Here is a 20,098-nt window from a genome sequence, read left to right as displayed (position 1 = left end):
TTTATTGGTGACAGGGCTGACAAAAGTACAGCAGCAGCTACCTTCATTGATACTATTTTCCTATGTCCTGTATGGCCTCTGGAGAGCAATGAGTGGGTTGTAAACTAGTCTGTTCTCCAGAAAAGGACCCACTCACTCACGATATGGGAAAGATCAGAGAATATGGTTACTACTTTTATGTTTGGATGAAAGGTAATATTCAATCTCTCTTTTACCTGTCAGAATATTTATAAACCTATCCTGGAAACAGATTCTGTCTGTTACATAAAAAATAATGGAAGGGTTAGCAAACTAATTATTTTGTGGTTGAACTAAAAAATTCAGTCAGTTTCTAAATGTATAATTACAGTGGTGGACACCCACAGTCATTTAGAAACAAACTCCTTGAACTTCTGTTTTAGGCAGCCTATTTCTCAGTGTCCTTCTGAGCCAGTCACTGAAAGCAATATATCCAATTTCTTATAATTCATCTAACGGCATTCTCTAGAATATATTAGTAAATTACTTGACTATTGGCCAAAGTAAATTTATTATCAAAGACTTGAAATATTCTAATACTTTTACTGGGGTTGTGTGTAACTGACTATCTTAATTGTTTCAGGAGGTAATAGGATGCCACTGGAAGTAGATGACAAAACATTTCCTAAAATTCGCATTGGCCATGAAGACTAGCACAACAGAGTTAGTTGGTCAGTATTCTACATGTAAATACAGAAGTTTTAAAAGTACTTACAGTACATATTAAAATTACATAGGATTTTCTCTATCCCTATTTAATGAAATACAGGGACAGAAAGAATACATCTAGCAGGTGATAATAGTAGTACAAACAGTGGTCCAGTTTGAAATAAAAGGAACACAGCTCTTTCACTAAACCTCGTCATATTTCTCAAGGCACTCTTGCAAACATAATAAGCTCTGCAACCCCTGCATATTCACAAGCAAAGATAAGTAGGATACTACACAGCCAATGTTACAACATAAAAAGAAAAAAGAAGAAACCAAGGAAATTCGTGCATCTGGTAACTGTTTGTTGCTTTCCAACCTTTGGATATATTTGAAAGGTCTTTTTGAAAGATTTACTATTTATCCCTAAAATTTCACTGTTCAAAAATGTAGAATGAATGATAATTTCAGGCTGAGGTGGAATTAGTACTTCCTTATGTCAGTAATGTTCCCATTTCCCTCTTTACTTGATGTTCCATTATTATTTAATCTCTTATTATTTAACTCTCTCGGAGACACAGCATCATTCTTCATAAGAATGAAAAATAAATTTATTCAGCTACAGTTTCTCAGTCCATTTAGGACAATTCCCTACAGCATATGGTCACTAATGATTTATCTACTTGTATTTTATATAGTAATTCCATTATTTTCTTTGGATCACCTAATTAAATTTGGTGTGTGAGAATAATCTGGGCATATTAGAGTTTGTATTTCAGTGGCCTGTAAAGGACCTTCAATGGACAGCATGTGCTCAAACAACTGCCCACTCCCAGCAGATTTTATAGCCGGAGTTACAGTAAAATACTAAAAAGTAGATTAAACAATGACCTAATCAGGGAATTGGGAAGAATGCCACCATAGTCAAATGAGCTTATCTGGATGCACAGAGAGCTTTAGCCATGTCTTTTCAACTGACTAACCATTGTCAGCTGGAAGTGTCTGTGAGATGTATTTATTTGCTGTACACTATGTAGTTCTGCAATACTTCAAAATAAAGAAAAGTCCTCACTGACTTCTAGAGGTGTTCATTCCACTTGCAGGATAGGAAAGAGAGAATTATTTGGCTGTTGTTTACTTTTTTTTTTTTTTTTTTGGGTCATCTTGTCCTTTGCACTTTGTTACCACTACCCAAAGCAGGCATTATGCCACATACAGCTGATATATTAGCTGCAAAATATTTGGACACTTACATAAGAAATACGGAAGTTCATAGCTGCAGAAAACTGGAAACTTCTTACTATTTTTCTACACCACACTCCCAGTTCTGTTGTATTAAGGATACCAAAAGAACCTAAGGGGTTAAGAAAAAATATGGGGCGAGGGCAGGACTCTGGCAGATGTTGATACAAAAGTACATAGCTATCATTCAATGGGTTCCTATGCTTCTTACTCAGCTGGATTGGGTACTTATGTTTGTGACACAGTGATTATCTTTTAATTACCTTCAGAGTGGTAATCAAAACAAACTGACTTATCTGGTGATCACATAACCGGGATAGCACAGGACAATTAATTTGATTTCAAAGCAAAACAAACTACTGCTGTGTCAAACAACTGTGAATACGAGAACAATGTGCCTACCTTTTACTAGAGCAAAAAGTCATGTTTTTTTTTTTCCTTAGCTCAAATTTAAGACCTGATTCCCTCTGCAAATTATATACATATATATATATAATCTCATATCAACTGAATCCAATATCATAATTTGTACTGATTTCTATTTAAACAGGGTTTTGAGTATTCTGTTAATGAAACATGCCCAAGTGAGATGGCTAAAATATTCTTTCTTTCACTGTTAAGATGTGGCATAAGCAAATGAAGTTTAAGTTAACTTAAGATAACTTAAGATGAAGTTTAGTTAACTGTTAACAAGATTATTTCAGTTAGAATAGACTCCTAGCAAATAGAGGTTGTTCTTCTCATGTCTATTAATTCTTTAATCTTTTCAGTTGACATTTATGGAAGGTCTAGCTCCCAAGTAAATTGAAGTCAAAGATCAGAAAAGGTGAGGAAAGTTTTGGATAGGTTGCTGGGAAGACATACATCAATACCATGCAGTCCTGGCTTACCAGACAAACTCTCTCCTTGTACAGTTATGGTACTTTCAGTACATTCTGCTTGTTTTCTTGCCAATTGTAGTGGATTCTAAAAGAAGATAATTATATTGAAAATGAAAGTTTAGTGTGATTTCTTCTAGGCAATAATCATAACATGATGCAGAGAGCTCATGTTCAGCTCCTCAAGTACTTGAATTTTCTAAGTTAACTAACTGGATTTAGAAAATCTAAGTACCCATATCTGCAATTATAAGTTACAAAAGAAGCAATTTACTTAGTTTTTTTTTTTTTTTCCCCCACCCTTGTAAGGATCTTTATTTCAGCAGCTTGTCAGAAGATGCATCATAACAAAAGCCAGTCTACACAAGTAGAGGCTGCAAAGCATGAAACCCACAGTTTGTAAAATCAAGTATTTTAGCTCTGAGTAAGGCCTGAAACATGGTTTATAGCTACAAGGAAAAAAATCTAGTAACTCTCAGCTTGATCAAAATCTAGAAAAGCCATATTAAGTGCAAAGACTATCAAAACTCCAAGAACATGTTTTCTCATGGGTTTGCATGGTTTTGCCTATTTTAGCATAAGGATGATTCCATATAAATTAAGCAGTTAAAAAAAAGGAGAAAAAAAGAAAAGGAATTACAAGAACATTCATTTCTCTTAAAGACACAAACTTGCCTGTCTAAAAATAACAGTATTATTATTATAAACTATATATTTTCATAGACTTTATATAGATCAGTGTCCTGAAACATCTCGGGGGCAGGAAGTACACTTGGATGAACATGCTCAATCTATGGAAAAGTTGTATTCAGTGCCATCTAGTGAAATTTCATTAATAAGAACAAATAGGAGCAATCAAAACTAATGATTCCCAAAAGATTCCTTAAATCCCCAAATGAAAGCTGCCCTTAATTTACTTTGTCTTATGCCATAAAGCCTACAGTAGGGAATCTGGTGCTTTCAGACTACTTGGCTTAAGAAATAAACAAAACCCACTTATCTTAAAAACTCTATTAATATAATATGCTTATTCATGGTAATAAATGGGGAATCTTACCCATTTTTCCAGCTCTCTCTGATATTATGCCACTCAAGTCATAAAAATTATTTAAGAATTATAAAGTAAAACTTCATTAAATAGAACAGTTAAATTTGGAGAAAATTTTCATAATAAAATTAGCACATTGATTTTTTTTCCAGATTTTTTTTTTTTTTTGGTCATGGTTCATGTACAGTCTGTAAAAGGATTCTCAGTACTGCAAGATATTATCAATTATTATTCTCCCTCCTAGCTTTTTTTTTGTTTTTTTTCAATTCAAACAACTCACACTAACTAGGTAGAAATGTGGAAGCATTCTGACAACCTGGATTACATCAATGTTTTGTGCAAAAAAGCAGTAAGTAACACACTTAAACAAAAAATGCAGCATGGACTTTTTCATAGCTATCATCTAATTTCACATGAGTCTATTAAGATGCTCCTAACAAGTAAAGCTCTTTGCATTTACGGTCTAAGCACTATTTATAATTTTGTGTAGTAACAAACTCTGAGAAACTTGTATACAGAAATTTCAAGCAGTTTGCTTAAACCTGTGGAATTTGAGGGTTGAAAATCTCTCTCTCACTCTCCCCATGCATATGTTCTACTGAAATTTCTGTTCTCTGTCACACATCCAGCCTTAACTGAGTGGATTGCACCTTTGCTTTATAACTATTTGTCTTTGAAAATCTATCCAGACTATTTTGTAAAGCGTGACTTAATATCATATGTTGCCCTGAATTACTGAAATCAATAAAAATAAATTTAGATGATTGCACTTTGCTGATTAATTTTCCAAAAACTTTTCAGCATGTTCAGCATGTTTTCAGCATTCTATTCAAAGAATAGAACAAAACAATAAGGAAAAAGAGAAAACACTTAAATACTTTCTATATGAAACTGCCTCCTTTGTTATCCTACTTCAGATCTGTCTATCCTCAGATATTTTAATACCTTATTTATGTCTTTTGCATCTTCATACAGTCAGATGTGCTTACAAAAAAAGCTGGAGCAATTAAAGCCACAAAGCTAGTCTCCTGGTTCTGGCATGGTAGCTGCCCGTATGAGCACCTCTAATCCATTTCAGAGGGAAACAAAGCAGTTGAACTTTAAAGCACAGCCAAGATTAAAGTTGCCAACCCCTTTATCCACTACAAATTGTTCTACAAATAAGGACCTGATTACATCTTTGTTGATTCAGCAGTTATTTCTTCTTGCATCTGATACTAATCACCCATTGCAAATGATAAAGCAAACAAAATGACTTGCCAACTGCATCACCCCTGATCGTTCCTGCTGTGTTCCAATTCTTTCTTCTTGTGAATGTCATTCTGCTGAATGGATGAATTAAAAAAAATCAGATCTCAAGCCAGGCACCTTAACAGCTGGAAGAACTTAAAGACTGAAAAAAATTAGAAAAAAAACTTAGAGAAAAAAAGCCAAATATGAATTTTCCTATTTGCACATATTCAGTTATAAACCCAGGCTTGATTTTTAAATGATTAGTGTATTTTGGTTTATGCATGATTTTTATTGTATATGTTCTTCATAAAATGCATTTCTCAACTATTTTCACAGTTACTTACAGTCTCCTTCAACATCATCTTGTTCCTTTAGGCACTTCAAACATATTTTATTTATCCTAACCTCCAGCACTTTCCTTTTTATTCTCCACCTTTGTATTTCTTATCAGGTATTTTTACACTTATTTGTCTTTAATCTTTATACTTCTCCTTTGGTCCGGATATTTTACACCTTATAGATGTAAGATAGACCTTTCTGACTCTTTATTTTTCATCTACATTGGATCATTTTTTTTTGTCATAGTATATTCACTGCTAGATGAAATACCTTCATTTATCTTTCAATGCTTTCCATATCCTTTCTACATCTTTGTTACATTGATTTTTCTCACCTTCTACTAAAATAAGATCAGATGAAATTCAACCATCCTTTTACTCCATTTTGTCTCATTTCAGTCCAAAATACAAACTTAAGATTAATGTACATAGTATTTTGAGCTTACTTAATATAATCACTTAATACATTGCCATCAGTGATGTCCTATTCATTGTTAACAGTATATGGATAGCATTATTTCTGCTTGTTTTATTTCTAAACCAAAGAGACGATCAAATACAACAAATCTTCATTCTTGTGTAGCAAATTATGTTAACAATCAACATAAAAATGTTAATAGAACTAAACACAGAATAAGCCATATTTATGTGCTTAATTTGCACAGCCTTGACAATCATTTGCAGGCATGTCGATGACCATGAATACAAATTCCAGAAGACAATCATTGGCTTGCATGAAATTGTTGGAAGATTACATTGAGGTTTCTTTATGATAAATTTCTCTCAACCGTTTAGTAGAGACCATGCATAAGTTTTCACTATATATATTTTAAGAGTTCTAACAGATGTTGAAGATGAAAATGTGGACTGTAGGTTAAAAATCTTTGTCATTTTCTGCTAGTTTTCCCCTTGTCTGAGCTCAATACTCTGGTCTTCTGGAATAGTGACAACACAGCAGTAGAGTAGGAAGCCTTTTTGAGGATAACATATGACATGGAAGCAAGCAACAGGGAACTGCATAGCAAAATCATATCAATTGGAAAAATCAAAAAGCTTCCTAGAAGATGCTCAGCATCGCCTACGATTTTTATTAACAATATTTCCAGTTCTTTTTAGCTTTGAGCCATCATTGAGAATTCATCAACTTCAGCAGTAGCAGAAGTGTGATCTATATGGAAATTTAGATACATTTTTAGTAAGATCACAGCAGTATTGTCCAATTCTGAACCCAGCAGTGTATTAAAAAGTTAAACCATGTTGCAGGAGATTATTTACCTTCTATGTTAAAGTATTACGGTTATACATTTAACTTTATCAACATCTCATCACCACCATGTTATCCAGTCATCCAGTTTGACCTGATCCTTCAGGAAATGTTACTCTTCTGCGAGGTTTACTTTAACCTAAGTAATTTTCTGTTATCAACAGCATTCACCAACCCATGCACCAAATCAATAATAAATATACTGAAGAATGTCAGGCCTGATGCTGTTACCTGGGGCAGCCATTACCAACTGCTTTCTGCTTTCAGAAAACTATCTGCAGTTTTCAAGAAAGCAGGTCTTTTAAACCAGGTTTCCTGTCTGATGTGTCATACTGACATAACTCAATGCAAGTCACATAATTACATCATGCAACTTTATATTATTTGACACAGATGAGGCTACGTATCACAGTATAAAACATCAGCTGGAAAAATTATACTTTTTTTTTTCCCCAAAAGGAAAGGGGAAAGGAGGGGGGCGAACTCTCAAAATCTTTATATTTTCATCCCTAGTCTCTGGAGAGAGAGAAAAAAACAGTTTGTCTACAGCATTGATTTTTATATATGTAACTAACACACTGAATTGACAGTGTCTTCATACAACCCGAATCTAAAGCTTCTTGGGCAATGGTCTGGTGTCATGATCAGAGTTCTGTACAGATTTCAGCATACTCTCAGGACTATATAAAAAAATACATAATATGTATATTATACTACATTAGATTAAACCTGTGTGTGAACTACACTGCCTCCTTATAAGGCTGCAACCTTGTATTCTAATATATCTGCGATTTCTCATGCAATTCCTTTCAAAAGAAATGTTTTTAAAATAAATTACAATGCTAACAAAAGCAGTATTTTTATATATTTACTTTTATCACTGTAAAATCAGTAATGATGTTCTGATGCAATTCTTACCACATTAGTGTAGCATATTGCTGTTTCCTGTCTATTAACAGGAGGATAAGAACTATGAGATTATACATTATGGTTCACCTTCAGTTATACTACCTGTAGTCTCTTTTTGTTTGCAAAAATCTAAGATTATCCTTGCCCTAAGGCATCAGGAGATACAAAAAAGGAACTAATTTATTGGCAGTTATTTACAAAACACTGAATTCAGCATTCAGAGGAGACACTAATTTAATGAAGGCAAGGAATATTGTCACTGTATGGAGAAGGGGAATATGGAAGTTAAGCAGGGACTGGTATGAGATGAAACTGAGAAAAGATTACAAAGAGCAATTTATAATAATAACCAGACTCAGCTGAAGCTGAACCATGAATTGACATGGATATTCCCATCTGCCCATCTGGTAAATTTGATTGACTGCTATATTTAGTTTTTAAGACATTAATATGGGTTATCACAACTCACAACAAAGAGCTCAGCACCAACAGCAAGATGAGAAGCAATACACAGTACATTTGTAACACATAAAGAAATATTATATTAAGGAAAGTATTCTAGAGAAATGAACAAGAGGAGACAGAAGCTGAAGGCTGTGTCTAGAACTGGGTGGTTTGCAATGTCATGTTTTACATAACAGAGGTGAAGGGAACAAACTGGCCTGTTTGTCTTTTGACTTCACACTGGTTATAATAATACTAGTAGCTGTCTAGTTACTTAGTAAATAATGTAGTTGCCATTACTTCTTTATCTTAGTCTTTGGTTTTAAAAATAGCATGTTAATATATGATCCAACATTACTCTTCTTGAAAATAAACATAGTTGAATGATTGGCAACCAAATGCCTCACAAAAGGAGAATTCGCAGCTTAAACAGCCAAACTGTTAGGACGACTGTCACTTGAGTGAGCTGCCAGGCTACAGAGTACCACAAAAACCTTTAAGGTCCATGTGGAATACATATGAGTACCCCTAGTCCAATCCCCTTTCTATAACCAAAAGTAGTATATATCTAATTCAGGCAGTTCTTATCTTCTTTGGAATCAATTATTAGTTAGAAGTACAAAGTTAACTGAATGAATGAGCAGCCTTAATGCCATTCATTGGTTGGTGGATGATCAGAGCCCCACACTCTTTCTATGGGGACACAACCATTTAGGGATTTCAGAATGGCACTGATGGAACAGACACTTCATTTTCAACAGACATTCTGCACTTATCTTGGCCAGTGGGTGGCAAGCAGGCATGGGTAGAGGAGACAACATGACAGGATGAAATTATCAGCTTGCAGCTACAGGAAAGCAATCTACTGGTGTTGTGAAGATAGGAGAGTATGAAATAAAGCCAAAGTTCCCCCAAAACAGGACAATCAGCTATTTGCATTCAGATGCATGCCAGCCTCTAATGAGAAAAATAGAAAAGTTTTAATTCTGCTTTTTATCCAGTTTCCAGGAGCAAGAAGTAAGGCCTAAAAACTAGAAGCTTGGATGCACGGACACAATATTGTGTTCACCTCTGGGCAGCAGCCAATCCCCCTTGAGATGCACAAGTGAGTAGATGGAGATTCTGCGCTGACACAGAAAGCCTGAAAGACACAGCCAATACCCTTTCTGTGCTCTTTAACAGCCAAGAAATGTGCATCTGAACAATGCTTGTATTCCAATGAAAAATGATTTTTGTATCCAGGAGCTTCTGGATGTACTGGGAGACAAGACACTGTTTCTACATGTGGGATGCAGTCGCTCTGAATAACAGCTGGGAGATAATAATCAATTAATTATTCCAGCATCTACCTGATGCTTATGGCAGTAGCCATAACTGCTACCTAATTGCTGCTGTTACAGATACCAAGTACCTAAAATATGAAAGAAGCAAGTAATTCTATTTTTGCTTTTTCTGGCAAACAGATAGCTAAGGAAGCAGCTATAACACTTTTTTTTTTTTTTTTCCCCCAGAAGCAGAGGCTAATATGGCCTCAGCTAAAGGCTGGGTACAATCTTCAAAGGCAGTATATAAGATGTATCCTTTACAGTGTAGGACTAATTAAAGAAAAAGTTAATATTGGGTCTGCAGGTGGGACAGCCTCTTGTCAAATTCAGTAGGGACTGGAGCAAGTTCAAAAAAAATCACTCAAGCTTGGTGCATTCAATTAGACTACATTTGAGGTCAAGAATAGTTTAACTGTGAGGAAAGTAACTTACTGAAGAAATGCAACTCTGTTCATCAGTGCATTCAGAAAACATTTTGGGAGAAACTTACATGCTTATCTGCATGACTAGAGATTATGACTGCCACATACATGATTCCATATATATATATATATATTTTTTTTTTCTTCCAATGCTAAAAATGTTTTAGAAAGTGAGAGATCTTGCTAGCAAATATTTCAGTAGAGTAGACACGCAGTGGAAGGGTTGAAAGAGTAATATGATTTAGCTTGTTCTCTCACAATCTCATTTAAAAAGTTAAAGAAATGCAAATGTCTACTTCCTTAAAATATTCTACAAATCCAAATTAAAAAAGGAAACAAACAAAAAAAACTACCTCTTTATTATTAAACAAAAATATATAGTGAAGAGTTTTCCAAAAGAAAAGAATGTGAAACCTGTCATAGTAATAAATATTGAAAGAGAACATCTTTCACAGGATTTATTTTCAGAAATTAGCATAATTCCCTTTAATTCAAAAAACATTTTACATCACCTTTTTACTAAAAAAAAGTTAGATTCAATAGTTTGAGTTCATTACTATATCTATATTGCAATTATTTTCCATGCAAACTATTATGCCTTGCAAAAAGAAAACAAACCTTAATTATCTTTAACAACTACCACAGACTTAAATTTGTGTTTTCTTATTAATATAGGGAAGAAGCTGTAGTTAGAAAGAACCTTTTAGAACAGTGATTTGCAGAATTAAGAACTTATCCAGCCTTCCTTCTGTACTGTACACTTTAAACTTTTTTTTTTTTTTTTGGTTAATAATCCAGATGCGCTGTAGAGTCAGTTTTCACCCCCTTGACAGGAGGCAACAACACATTTCAACACATAACAACACATTTCAACACATAACAACATTTCCTAGTTGATATTTACCTCTTTTTCAGATCATATATTTTTCATTTGATTTTTGGAAGAATCCCTTTTATGTAAAGGGATATTCCTACCATGGAGGAACACCCATTAAGGTCAAGTACATGCAAGTTTATTGTGACAAGATTTTCAAAAGCAAGTGATGGGTACAAAACCTTGAAGGAACTACACTGATGTCCTTGTCTGTACAATTTTTCTTTAGTTACGACAGAAGGAGTGTACAAATGTGTACTGCATTGATTTTTCCAAAAAGCTTTTTTTCATTTTTCTGAATGCAGAAACCCTGTTTGTCATTAAAAATGTAAAGACACTTATGTTTTTGTCAGTTAAAGAAGAAAATGAAAGGAATTGCTTTTATGACAACCTGGTGTAGTAAAATTCATCCAGTTAAGGAACTGCCAAAATACATGAGATTAAAGCAGATGCAGCTTGACATAACTTGTCATTAAAAATATATGCGGACAATATCAGCACATGTCAAAACAGTAAAATGTTTGATAAGTGCAACTTATTTAAAAAATCCCAGAATGCTTGCCAGTTTCCTACAGCCTTGCAAAATTGAAAAGAAAAAAGGGAGAATAAAACTCATTTTTTACTACAGGACTTCACAGAAATTGAAGATTTGACTAATTGTGGTGCAATAAAGAAAAAAAAAAAGGAGATATGCAAATAGCCAATATGGTATTCACCATTGGAGGATATTTATCCTATTTCTAAATTATGCGGAGCTGAATGAGGGAAATATTGAAACCAAAGTTTTCTCTTTCTTAGAAAAGTTAAAAGTCAGTTTTATCCTGATGAAAAGTGGGAAGGACATGGAAATATCCAAGAGTTTCAAGGAGCCATAAGATAATTACCTGGGATTCAGATGTGCTCTGGAACATGCTGCAAGCCTCTTAGGCAAGGACAGGATTTGGAGGACAACATCAACTGAGATCAAGAGAACTGAAAATTCTCAGAGTTTTCCACAGCTCAGGACCTCCTCCTAAGAAGCTGTGATGATGTCTGAAAAAATGAGCATCTATGAATATTATGCCAAGACATTTCATGGTCAGCAATTTATTACTTCTAAATGTAAATTTTGGTTTAACAAACCTTACAGACAATTACAGAATCTTTGTTAGTCCATGCTTAAAACAATAAAAAGGTTCAGAAACCAGTGTGATTTCTGGATGTGCCAATTTTGCATCTTGCCTAAGCCCTAAAATCAGTAAGACTCATTGTTCAGTAGACCTATTGAAGTCTGTTTGACCAGAATGCCTCACAGAAAGTTACTGAATTTTTGTTGAGGCTACCATACTCTCCTAAAGAGTGACAATGCTAAAAGGATTTTAATTTTTAATTTTAAGGATTTTAATGGAGGATTTACGTACAGAACAAAGTTCTCAAAAGTGGCTTTTATGCTATATACAAATAATTGAAATAATTAAAATTCAATGTACCAAGAAGACAAAGCCCATAACTTTTTACAGTGACACAAAGATCTATTTTTAGTGGGACAACACCTCTTCAGTACAGGAAGCATATAAAAGGATTTTAATAGTCGTGCTTTGGGTTCTCCTAATGGCATTTGGTATTTGCTAATAGAAGCAAACAACATGATTATCATCTAGAGTAACTTTTGTTATCAAGCATTATCAAATTAGTGCCTCCTATTTCTAACGTAAATAAGTATTATTAGTTTTCAATATGAAAAATTTACATAGATAATGGAATGACTACGAAAACATTGTCTTAGGGCAGTTAAAATCTGTGTTACATTTATCAAAACTGTGAACATGAATATTTATTTTTCAAGAACAGCAAGAATAACCAACTTCTTATGAATATAAAATGACGAAGCAAATAGTGAGTAACATTTCTAATCAATAATCATTCTGGAATTAATTTGTGTAAAACTGTCCTTTTCATCTTCTATTTCCAGTAAGTTTTGTATTTAATGGAAGAAGTTCAATCCATTAATCAACATCCCAGTATTTGGTAAAAGGCACAGGAACAGTTCACAAAAGTGTATGGCAAACAATATAAGGCTTTTCAAAAGAAAGCAGCTTATGTGAAAGAGGAAGAAGATGAAAAATAATAAATTAAAGAAAACTACTAGTCATAAGCTTAAATCTTTCTTTTAACAATACAGAGTCAGAAAACACAGAAGACCCTCTTTATTTCAATGTGCTAAAGAGAACATGAAGGAAAATTTTGCCCCAATATTTGAAAATAAGATGGTTTTAAAACAGTCTTACAATTCAATTTCCCCTCCAATCTGTCTCCCACATTTTGGATTAAAGTTGTCTACATTCTTCAGAGCTATCTTCAGAGCACTGAACACATAATACCAATCTCGTGAAAGAAAGCAACTGAAAAGTTGCTCCTATGGTCTGTTAAAATATTTTAGGTACACTCACATTTGATAAGTGTGCTTAGACCTATTAAAACAAGGTGTATTGTGTTCAGAATGCTAACAAGGCCAGTTGACCTTCATAAAAATACCCTGCTCAAGTTTGGCAAACAATGGTACGTTAATATAATAATTATCACTCAAATTATGATTTGCTAGGCATATCCAAGTTTTTCCTATTTTCCCATTTATTTTTATACACTAATTTCTTTGCAATGCAACATGCCAGATACTGTACATAAAAATGTTGGCTTATTAATTGCAAGTTTACACGAATTGGAATGCAGCTTTCTTATCTCTGAATTGTATTTTTTCCATATTTTCTTCATTTCCAGTATATCTAACTGAATTATTTTTGCTCCGTTAGAAGCTATTTTAAATTATTCTTGTTTCTTACAGGAAGTACTGACTTCATGGTTGTTGAGCTAAAATGGAAGACATTCTTAAAAAGAAAGCGCAAGAGAATCATTCACAGATCTACTAGGAGCCTTTTCTTTGCAATGATCAAGTCAGTGATATCCAACTGCCTAACTTCGAGTTAATTAATTAAACTTAGGCACTCAGCAGTTTTGAGAATCCAAACTACTGTGTCGCTTTTTCCCTTATCTCTTGAAATTTGAGATAAACACGATCTTCTCATTCTCTAAGGCAGACACATATCCAAAACATCTTGAATTCATTACTTGGAAAAAGCTACAGACCTGTCATTTCTAACCTGTAGGACACTAACATGGAATAGAGCAGTTCCAGCTTACTCAGATGTGCCCACATCCTTCATACAATGAAAATGGAGCTGAAGCTGATCTTGGTTTCTTTGCCAATTTAGTTCCCCATCTTCCCCAAATAAACAACCAGAAAATGTGCCAGGTGCCTCAAGCTACATATTTATGTGATTTAAACACTGACTTTGGAGGAACAGGCCTGAGATCATTCCCTTACAGTGATGATAATCTGTCAACTATGATCACAGGGAAGAAAGACCTTTTGGACCAGTAAAAGCTTTTTTGAGCCACATCTTTAGCACTAACGGAAAAAGAAATGTTATTTTTTTTCCTTGCCAATCACATAAACCATTTGGTCCTCCAGAATTTCAGAATTACGAAGTACAGTTCAAAGTTATGAAAACACATTATTCCCATAGTCTCATTTTGCATGAGCTGATTAGAATTATTTGACCCCCAAACTACTCAGTTTTTGATCAAATAATGGACTTCAATTAACAGCAAATCATTAGAAGTACTGCTCAAAATGAATTTCAGTTCTCTAAGTATTTTGAAGCCACAGAAATCAGTTAGGTCAAGGTTCTCCAAGGCAAATGAAAGTTTATTGCAGATAGAGACTGTGGGTATGTATCTACTCCCATGGTCATCATAAGAGCTGTGCCTTCTAGTTCAACAAGAAGCGCGCTGGAATCCTTCAGATTTGACTACGCTGCTACATGGTGAACAGAGCAACCAGTTTTGTCACATTAGGAAAAATAATGAACTTGGGCTAAACCTTTTCAGGAAAAAATGTAAGATTTTCGGAAGTAGCTCAATGTCAGCTGAAAGTCAGTACAAGTTGATCTGATATTTAAAGTTTCTTCCCCCAGTAGTTAGAATTAAAGGTAATTTTAATGTTTTTACTAAGGACTAATTCACAAGCACAAAATCCATCGACTTCCGGGTTAATGCTCCTCATCTTGTGTGCAATGGTGCCAGGATAGCAGGTAGCATATGTACTGTCCCTGTACAGTGTGCAAGGCATAAGGCTCATGAGTAAAACAATACTAGAGGGGACTTACCCCACTAGTATTAGTGCAAGAGCTGCCCCTTGTTAGGATAACACCTAACAATTAGCTTTTCACTACTGGCTCAGAAACATGGTATAGAACTAAGAGTTATTCGAAGTTATCCTAAGAGTTAACTAATAGTTATTCTGAAATCCCTCATTCACAGCCATCTTACCACCTTACTAAGAACTATGAACATGGATTTCACAGTTCTGTGGACAAATAATCCTCAATTTTAATATTATTTACCATTTGTCCAATTATCAATGGTAACCATTTCAGAAGAGTACATCAAGCATAATCAAGATGACTGGACACTTGCTTTGTTTCTACAGTGCTTGGAACACTAATACCTGTACTGTTAAGTGCTATGGTGGCCCTGTCTGTCTGCATACTCTAAAGCAGGATGAAGGGAGAGGGAATGCTCTGTGAAGTTTCAATGATTCAAAATCATTTCAGTATAATGACTTCTCTCATCTCTCCACAAAGCTACACAATTCATTGAGGGTAATGATAACACACTGAGAAAATTAAGTGCTCCTCCTGAATGAGCCAGAAGCTAAAAAGACTTACACAACCAGCACTTACTTCTCACATTTCTCATAAATACTAGGATTATTACGAGACTTTCCCTAAACTAAAAACACAGCAAATAGCTCCTATTATTGGTACAACCCCCCCAAATCTGATAGAACTGAAACGTTTAATAGAAGAGATAGTCTGAGAGATAAATGGACATACAAAGAGTATAGATCTGTGCTGCACCTGTTTGACCTTAGGGCACAATTACTGTTTCTTCAGGGAAAAGTATATAGCAGTACAAAAATAAGGCCTGTCTTTAAGTTTAAGAAATCTGTCTCTATCTATGGCTAAGATCCTAAGTGTTTTTTTTTCTTTCTCCATATTATATTATGAGACAATTCCAGGAGACAATTCCAGTTGGATTGTGTATTTGTAACTGAAATCTAAAATTTTACTTCCGATTGAAACTTGGCACACTAGATCTCAGTCTGACAGCAACTTTTTCTTTTTATTGTAACAAAAAATCCAGAAGGTGAAAGGCTGCTAAAGTCAAGCTTTAAGCTTCAAAGCTTCAAGACTACAGAGTAGTCTATTTAGACATATACAGAGTAAGTATGAATCCTAGTTCTTCCATGAGACATGCGTACTTCTGCACCTCCTGAAGTATGAACAGAAGCAGGGCACCACATATGTGAGGACAATATGCATTGTTTCTTACAGTCTGGATATAGTTTTCATGGTTATTACCACTATTTATTGTCACAGAGGGAACATTAAAAGGTGAATTGGAAGAAATGCTACAAGATTCTACTTCAGGTAAAGAACTGTTAGCTATATTCAGGTTGGCTTAAAAATAGTTTGCATTATATAGATTTATGGGAAGCTAAGACTTAGGAAGAAAGATAATCAGAGATTCCAGTCTTAGACATTTTTCATTGATGGAACTTTGCAATGTCTAAAATAGTTCAATACTTACTTCAGTAGGGCTCCAAATGCTTGGAAGCTGAGCAGAATGCAGTAGGAGATTACAAAAAAGTTGTTTGAAAAGATGAAAGGCCTGCTGAAGATTTGTGCCATGAGCACTATTTTCTATTTCTTAGTTTCATTCTGAGAACATTATGAACTACTGTATTAAAATTTTAGACACTCACTGAGATGGATTTATCAAGGTTGATCAATCAACCTTGCTGGACCATGCCTTTTGGAAAACGTGAGCCTTTCTAGCAAGGAATCTTCATGGGTATATGCACATAAAAGAATGAGAGCATAAACTGCCAAGCTGCTATTTACTGAACAATCACCCTGCTGTTGACTAAAAATATGTAGAAAACAATTTAGTTATTTTTATTTATTTATTTATTTATTTGGGGGGGGGGGGGGGGTTAAGGGTGCTGGTGGTGAAAGGAAAGGCATCAGTGTGATTTGTTCAATATAAAATTTGTTCTGGTTTTTATATATGAGTTAAGCTTAGGCATACACAGTTCATGTAAGAATGGGCCTGAATAGTGTATTTCATCTAGCTATAAGTTGTGTATATTGAACTATTCCTGCTATTAATAACAACTCCTACAGGCAGGCAAGGGCATCTGTTAAAGTCCCAAGGTGTGTAACTTTGATTGCTTGTAGATACATTGCATTAAAATTGAGTTATTACAGGGACACTCAGTTAATTTGAATACTCATCTGTGTGAGAAAAACTAGGAACTGCTTGGGATAGTATAATCAAATGGCATTAGACCAGTTGCATACTCATATCACACGATTCCAGCGCATACAGATGGGAAACCTGCCATACCAGTGTTGTTTTTCCATAGGATCCACTCCTGAATCTGTACCCTTTATTAGCTCTCCAGAGGATATAATGTATGTCATCATTGCTGATATATGAAGCTCAAGCAAACTTGTAAACTAATAAACACATACAATTTATATAGAGAGAAATGGATATACATAAAATCTACATATACATACACCTGTGCAATTCATAAGATTAATGTTTCGTGTATTAATTACATATCTACCATGCAATGCTAATCTTAAGAAGAGTACTTATTACATTGGTTGATGTATTTGATTAATTCAGTATAGATAAACATTACAATTATAACACAGTTGTAAGGTTTATAATGCTTTTTTTTCCCTGGAGGAATTCCAAAGTACTCTTTATAATTTAAACAAATGCCTCAAAAGCATATGCATACTGCATGCTTTGTAACATATTTTGAGTAAAGAAAAGACTAAATAAAAATTTAATGCTGCATTACAGAGGAAACTGGAAATGAACTATATAGCTCTGTCAATACATTTCTGAGCTCAGCTTTAATATTAATGTTTTTAATAAAGATGGAGAAGAGAGATGCTTTTTCAGGTAAAGAAAAAAAAGAAAAAGAAAGAAAAGGAAATAAGCTAAACAATAAAAACAAAACAAATAGTTGAGAAATTTAGACAATAATTCAGTGGTAGATATTCTCCATTAATTTGCTTTCATGGCATATCATACTCAGAAACTTGATTAGATGAACCTTATCAAAGCTTATCTGTCATTCAGCAAACTGAGAAATATTCATATGATTGTTCTGTACTTCAGCTGGTTGTAAATTCTCAAGTTCTGTACATCTTCTGTATATGGTTGAAATGCCTTGGTCCCAGGTCTATGAAAGGATTTATAACACCTATAGCAAGATTCTAGTAAATTTTTTAGTTTGCAAGCCTAACAGTGCAATTTACATTCTTCATCACAGGAACATTTGCAAAACTCTGAGAGTGCAAGATTCCTCTAGAAGGGGTTCAAGATGCCCGGTTGTGCTGCATCTGCACTTACTCAAGTCTATTGACAACTTAAAAGGGCTGAGGGTGCCAGTGATCCTAAGCTGACTCAGGACACTGATCCCTTTCAAAACAAAACCAGAAAAAAAAAAAAGGATTTGTTTTTCACCTCCTTGACCTGTCATGATAGCTCAAGCATTCAAGCTGGTGCAAGGGAGAGAGAGAAGTTATCCTGAGAATAAGACAATCCTGACAATCCAGACAATCCTGATTGCCTGTCAGGCAATCCTGACATATTTCTAGAAATTTCCTTGGAATGCATCTCACATGCCAAATTCAATAAGAGTATTCAACTTTATGCCTCATGCACACAGACACTATTGAATTCTGCTAAGGCACAATGACCAGTGCTTATTAAAAAAGTGATAGGCAGAGAGGAAAGAGGAGGAAAAAGATGCACATTCACAAGAGACAGAAGATAGGTTAGCACACACACATTTCTTGTTTTTTTAATCAGGTAAACAAATTTTCTCTCGAAGTCCATATGAGAGAGTCTCAATACCCAAGCAAATGTTTTTTGTTAATAATATCATAATGTATTCCTGCATTATTATGTTATTATAAACTTGCCTTACTCTTTATTAAAATTTAAGAAATGGTTTTTCATATTTAGTCTGCTTGGAAAACATAACACTTTTTCATTATTTATTTTATTGAATTAGATGTTCAAGCTACTAAACTCCAGGTAATTTAGTTCAGTATCATGTAGACGTGAGTCAGCTCTTAAAACATACATGGTTTTGTTATAAAATTGTACAGTGCATTTCCACATATACTAAGGTGTGCCCTTTGGAATCTCTCTTTTCTAATTTTCCTCTCTACAACATTTTTCTTTATTGTATTTCAAACAAATATGGCTGTTTAGTGAAAATCATGTTTTCTATAAAACATTTAATTGTTTATCTGAAATAGTCTGAAAAATGGTCTATGAAAAAACTACCTTATAAACAGAAGAGTGACTGTAGAGTATCATAAAGATAAGCTGTAAAAAGATTTCTTCTACTGTAGTGGCTCTTAAGAAAAAAGATTTTGATTAAATTTACTCACAACATGTTTTCTATTTTCTCATAATTACTCACAGTAATCTCATGTTACTCACAATATGCCTAGTACTTTTCTAAGAACAATAATTTTAAATATGCACTCAAAATACGAGGGTACATTAAAATCAACAAAGATTTATGTCCAAAATTTGCTCTGAATTTTTGCTACCTGGAGAGAAGTGCACACAGAGCTGTTGCCATTTACCATTAAAAAATAATACTTGGAATTAAGAAAGATAAAGTTAGTCAGTACTCAATAAACTTAAAATATTCCTACCACTATGTTTTAACACTATTTCAGTTACATTAGTGTTCCTTGATATGTGTACTTGGAAGGAAAAGTTCCGTTGCTCCTTTGCTGTCTCAGTACTAGCAAAAAGACATCTAGAGAATTGTCATAATGCAGCTAATACCCTAAATATATCATGCAAGTCACTGACTATTAAACATGCGCTGGTAACTTATCAATTGAGTGCATGGACATGAGTGCATGTGTGCATAGGCACACATATCAATATTAATTTATTAGAAAAAATATTAGGAAACTGCTTGAAGAACACTGTCAGATGTGCATAATATTTATTTATTTATTATGTGTTCTAGTTAAAACTGCTCTAGTTTGTTGCTACCTGGATTGAAGTATAAAACAGAAGGATATTTGACATTGTATACATATTCTAGGAAAAGAGGGAAGAGAGAGGGGAAAATTGGCTGCTCTAGAGTTTTTTCCACTTTCTTCCTATAAAAGGAACCTAAAGCAGTAACACAAAAATCAGCTAGTCTCAGAGCTTGACCTGAGTGCTGCAATGATGCAGATTAAAACACTGCCAGTGTTTTGCAGTACTGCCTGCGATCCCCTGTGATACAGTAC

General features: G+C 34.2%; 1 protein-coding gene across 2 annotated transcripts in view; it reads right to left on the bottom strand.

The window, feature by feature from the left end:
- Nucleotides 1-20,098, bottom strand: part of LOC308176731 (uncharacterized protein) — a 583,853-nt gene that overhangs the window by 239,333 nt on the left and 324,422 nt on the right. For both annotated transcript variants that reach the window (XR_013938546.1, XM_080552863.1), the window contains 3 exons: nucleotides 11,528-11,675; nucleotides 5,095-5,227; nucleotides 2,799-2,874 (listed from right to left, as the gene is read on the bottom strand). The gene's annotated coding sequence lies outside the window, so the exon portion shown is untranslated. The remainder of the gene's footprint in view (nucleotides 1-2,798; nucleotides 2,875-5,094; nucleotides 5,228-11,527; nucleotides 11,676-20,098) is intronic.

The sequence above is a fragment of the Anser brachyrhynchus genome (assembly GCF_964034855.1).
Source record: "Anser brachyrhynchus genome assembly, chromosome: 12".
NCBI classification, from domain to species: Eukaryota; Metazoa; Chordata; class Aves; order Anseriformes; family Anatidae; genus Anser; species Anser brachyrhynchus.
Note: the sequence above shows the minus strand (reverse complement) of the source record. Positions and strands in the feature narration are given on the sequence as shown.